Source organism: Schistocerca serialis, unplaced genomic scaffold (assembly GCF_023864345.2).
Source record: "Schistocerca serialis cubense isolate TAMUIC-IGC-003099 unplaced genomic scaffold, iqSchSeri2.2 HiC_scaffold_157, whole genome shotgun sequence".
NCBI lineage: Eukaryota > Metazoa > Arthropoda > Insecta > Orthoptera > Acrididae > Schistocerca > Schistocerca serialis.
In genome coordinates this window covers 55,001-60,000 of record NW_026047716.1, presented here as the reverse complement: position 1 = coordinate 60,000, position 5,000 = coordinate 55,001, and the positions used below count along the sequence as shown (strand labels likewise).

The window sequence follows — 5,000 nt, the reverse complement described above, 5'->3', positions numbered from 1 at the left end:
CGGCATCTGGTGTCCGCCTCCCGCCCGCGACTGCGCCGTGCCTTCGTAGGGAAGGCGTTGATGCGGGCGCGGAGGGCGTCGATGTAGTCACGCCCAGATAGCAGGCGACTGGTGTCGGCGACCCACTGATGTTGGCCACTGACGGCGGCAGAGGATGACAGCGCCGCACCGTCAATGGCGATGTGTAGGCGCGCCGCCCACATTTCCCCAACCTGCGTTGACGATTTGAGGAGGTGGCCCTCCCACATTAGGTGGCGCTCCAGCACCTCGATCTCACGCTGCACCTCATCCATGCCTGCACCGTCGCAGGCTGGCCCTATCTTCTTCAGCGCCAGGAGACGGGACCGACGAAGCGTCGGACCCATCCATCGGCAAGATGGGATGCCGAGGCCCCCCTGGGCAACAGGAGCGTGGAAGTATCCCAGGGGGGTGTCCGCCGGAAGGCGGAACCATCTCCTGACGGCGGCCCGGATGGTGACGTCGGCCGACTTCAATGCACCCACCCGGGTGCGGCTGAGGGCCAGCCCGTGGTACAGGCCAGGGAGAAGCACGTTGGTGAGAGCGTGGAGGCGCTGTTGCGGCTTCAGCGGAGCTCGGGAGATGACGTCAAGCTGCTCCACCAGGTGACGACGTGGATTGAAGACACAGCGACCCGCCGTGGAAAATTGCAGCCCCAGGTACCGGAAGGTTTCACCCACACGCAGGGCAGGCATGGTGGTATTGCCTGCTGTGAAGGTGACATTGCTGTCCACCTTCACCTTCTTCTCGCGCCCTGACGCGACTAAGGCGAGGGTGAAACACTTCCGGGCGTTGATCTGCAGCCCTAGGTGGGCGAGGGCTGCGGTAGCTGCGTCGATGAGGGACTGCAAGCCCCTCGGGATCGCTGCAAACAGCAAGACGTCATCTGCAAAGGCCGCAGCGTTGACTCTGCGACCGAGGATCCGAGCTCCGATGTGGGAGGGCAGTTGGCCTAAAACGTAGTCCACCGCAAAGTTGAACAGGAGGGGGGAGAGGGGATCGCCCTGGCGAACGCCCCGTGCTGGCTGCACAGACACGCCCACGCCGGCGCCGTCCGCTATCACTGTCGTGCTGCCCTCGTAGCACCGCTCGACATACTCGACAAAGCAATCCGGTAGGCCATGCGCCTTCAGCACGGGGCGAAGGGCAGCATGATCCACCGAATCGAATGCCTTAGATACATCGATCGATGCCACAAAGACAGAGCGGCAGGAGCGAACTGCGTCGGTGAGAGCAGTGTCCAGGATGAAAGTGTTTTCCAACATCCCATCCCGAGGGATGAATGCCCGCTGACGTTCGTCCACAGCACAAGCGCGCATCAGGCGTGACGCGAGAACCTTGTGAAAGGTCCGCGCCAACACCGAGCAGACCGTAATGGGGCGAAAGTCAGCGGGGGATGTTGGTGCAGCCGTTTTCGGGAGAAGGGACGTCCGCGCGCGAAGCAGGCGTTCCGGAAGGGCGCGGGCCAGAAGGAAGAGATTCATCACTTTCACCAGGACTTCGTGCGGCAGGCGCCGCAACTCCGCTGGGGTAAGGCCGTCCGGCCCAGCTGCTGATCCCCTGGGCGGCAACGCGGCGGCGACCTCCTCATGTGTGACCGGCCCCCATAGGCACTCAAGAGCGACAGGCTCCGAGTGCGGAAGGAGGCGGTCACGAATGAAGCCCGCGGTGGAGACGGGCTTCTTAGTGAAGAGGTCCGCCCAGAAGTCCAGCAGACCAGGGATGGCAGGTGGCGGCTGGAGCAGGGTGCCATCCAAGAGGCCGCGCACGCAACGTGCACGCGACCGTCGGAAGGCATCCTGCGTTCTCGCGTATTCCCAGCGGCGCCGCTTGCGCTTCTGCGTCGGCGGCGCGGCAGGCGGCCGCTTCGATGGTTGGCGCGGCCGCTGTGTCCTGGTGATCGATCTCTCCCCTCTGGACCCGACCGACGCAAGGGCATCCGGGAGCATGCCCAGGATGACATCGGGCGGCGTGCCCCGCCCCAGACCTATGACTCGATCCAGGGCAGAGAAACGCTGGGCGGAAGCAGGTAGCCCCGCCAGATGCTCCCAGATGGCGGCGTCAGTCGGCCCCTCCGGCGGCGGCCCGGTGGTGTCGGCCGCGAAGTCCTCGGCTGCGTCGACGGGCGGCGCAGCGGCCTCGCCCGCGTCAGGCGGCGGGCTCGCTGCTCCCCGGCGGGACGCCGGCTCTTCCCCCCGACCGATCTCAAGCGCCTCCATGAACTGGCGGACAAGCTGCTTGTGGGCAGCTTGCCGCCGTCGGCACTTGATTGCCTCAAGCGTTCGGTCGGGGAACATCCTGATGAGTTCTTGATTTACAAAGAAGAACCGGGCGTCCCTCTCGAGGAACAGTTCGGCCTCTGCCTTGGCGAGCGACAGGACTTCTTCCTCCGTCCACCTCGCGCGATGCCTCTCCGTCACGATCTCCGCGTTGGCGGCCGCAAGATGTTGGCGGCGGCGATGGACCCCGAGACCATTCTTGGTGGTGAAGCTGCGGTGGCACTCACTACAGGCGTATACTGCTGCAAAAGTTACAAGATTCTCGGCACGGCCGGTTGGCCGGCTAGGTGCTGGGGGAGTTGGGGTGGCACCTTCAGCGGAAGGGCCACCACTTATTCTCTGGTTACTGCCCCCAACTAAAAAAAGGGATAATGCGAGGGGGGGCTGGTAACCCCCCCAAGCCCCTGGTGCGGTCTTCCACTCTGCGAAAATCAGCGGGCCCACGAGAAGGGGAGAAGACCGCAGGAGAGGAGAGGCTAAGAGGGCTAGGCCCATGTATTGCGCATCACTCTCCCTGTAACCATAACCCAAGGAAGGCACCTCGCAGCAGCAGCACGACTACATCAAGACCGCACTTCGAAAAGCCAAGTCCGGATGCAGCCACACCGCCGCCACTTGGCCGCCTTAAGAGAGTCATAGTTACTCCCGCCGTTTACCCGCGCTTGCTTGAATTTCTTCACGTTGACATTCAGAGCACTGGGCAGAAATCACATTGCGTCAACACCCGCTAGGGCCATCGCAATGCTTTGTTTTAATTAGACAGTCGGATTCCCCCAGTCCGTGCCAGTTCTGAGTTGATCGTTGAATGGCGGCCGAAGAGAATCCGCGCACCCGCGCGCCCCCGGAGGAGCACGCTAAGGCGGACGCGGCCTCGCAGCAAGGAAGATCCGTGGGAGGCCAAGGCACGGGACCGAGCTCGGATCCTGCACGCAGGTTGAAGCACCGGGGCGCGAACGCCGCGCAGGCGCGCGCATCCTGCACCGCCGGCCAGCACGAGGCCGACCAACGGCGAGAGCAGACCACGCCCGCGCTAAACGCCCGCACTTACCGGCACCCCTACGGCACTCACCTCGCCCAGGCCCGGCACGTTAGCGCTGACCCACTTCCCGACCAAGCCCGACACGCCCCGATCCTCAGAGCCAATCCTTATCCCGAAGTTACGGATCCAATTTGCCGACTTCCCTTACCTACATTATTCTATCGACTAGAGGCTCTTCACCTTGGAGACCTGCTGCGGATATGGGTACGAACCGGCGCGACACCTCCACGTGGCCCTCTCCCGGATTTTCAAGGTCCGAGGGGAAGATCGGGACACCGCCGCAACTGCGGTGCTCTTCGCGTTCCAAACCCTATCTCCCTGCTAGAGGATTCCAGGGAACTCGAACGCTCATGCAGAAAAGAAAACTCTTCCCCGATCTCCCGACGGCGTCTCCGGGTCCTTTTGGGTTACCCCGACGAGCATCTCTAAAAGAGGGGCCCGACTTGTATCGGTTCCGCTGCCGGGTTCCGGAATAGGAACCGGATTCCCTTTCGCCCAACGGGGGCCAGCACAAAGTGCATCATGCTATGACGGCCCCCATCAACATCGGATTTCTCCTAGGGCTTAGGATCGACTGACTCGTGTGCAACGGCTGTTCACACGAAACCCTTCTCCGCGTCAGCCCTCCAGGGCCTCGCTGGAGTATTTGCTACTACCACCAAGATCTGCACCGACGGCGGCTCCAGGCAGGCTCACGCCCAGACCCTTCTGCGCCCACCGCCGCGACCCTCCTACTCGTCAGGGCTTCGCGGCCGGCCGCAAGGACCGGCCATGACTGCCAGACTGACGGCCGAGTATAGGCACGACGCTTCAGCGCCATCCATTTTCAGGGCTAGTTGCTTCGGCAGGTGAGTTGTTACACACTCCTTAGCGGATTCCGACTTCCATGGCCACCGTCCTGCTGTCTTAAGCAACCAACGCCTTTCATGGTTTCCCATGAGCGTCGATTCGGGCGCCTTAACTCGGCGTTTGGTTCATCCCACAGCGCCAGTTCTGCTTACCAAAAGTGGCCCACTTGGCACTCCGATCCGAGTCGTTTGCTCGCGGCTTCAGCATATCAAGCAAGCCGGAGATCTCACCCATTTAAAGTTTGAGAATAGGTTGAGGTCGTTTCGGCCCCAAGGCCTCTAATCATTCGCTTTACCGGATGAGACTCGTACGAGCACCAGCTATCCTGAGGGAAACTTCGGAGGGAACCAGCTACTAGATGGTTCGATTAGTCTTTCGCCCCTATACCCAGCTCCGACGATCGATTTGCACGTCAGAATCGCTACGGACCTCCATCAGGGTTTCCCCTGACTTCGTCCTGGCCAGGCATAGTTCACCATCTTTCGGGTCCCAACGTGTACGCTCTAGGTGCGCCTCACCTCGCAATGAGGACGAGACGCCCCGGGAGTGCGGAGGCCGCCGCCCCGTGAAGGGCGGGGAAGCCCCATCCTCCCTCGGCCCGCGCAAGGCGAGACCTTCACTTTCATTACGCCTTTAGGTTTCGTACAGCCCAATGACTCGCGCACATGTTAGACTCCTTGGTCCGTGTTTCAAGACGGGTCGTGAAATTGTCCAAAGCTGAAGCGCCGCTGACGGGAGCGATTATTCCGCCCGAGAGCATCCCGAGCCAACAGCGGCGCGGGTCCGGGGCCGGGCCAGGTAGGTCCGTCATCCGG

General features: G+C 62.4%; 1 pseudogene; it reads right to left on the bottom strand.

The window, feature by feature from the left end:
• LOC126443558 (large subunit ribosomal RNA) overlaps positions 1-5,000 on the bottom strand; it is a 7,961-nt pseudogene that overhangs the window by 2,157 nt on the left and 804 nt on the right.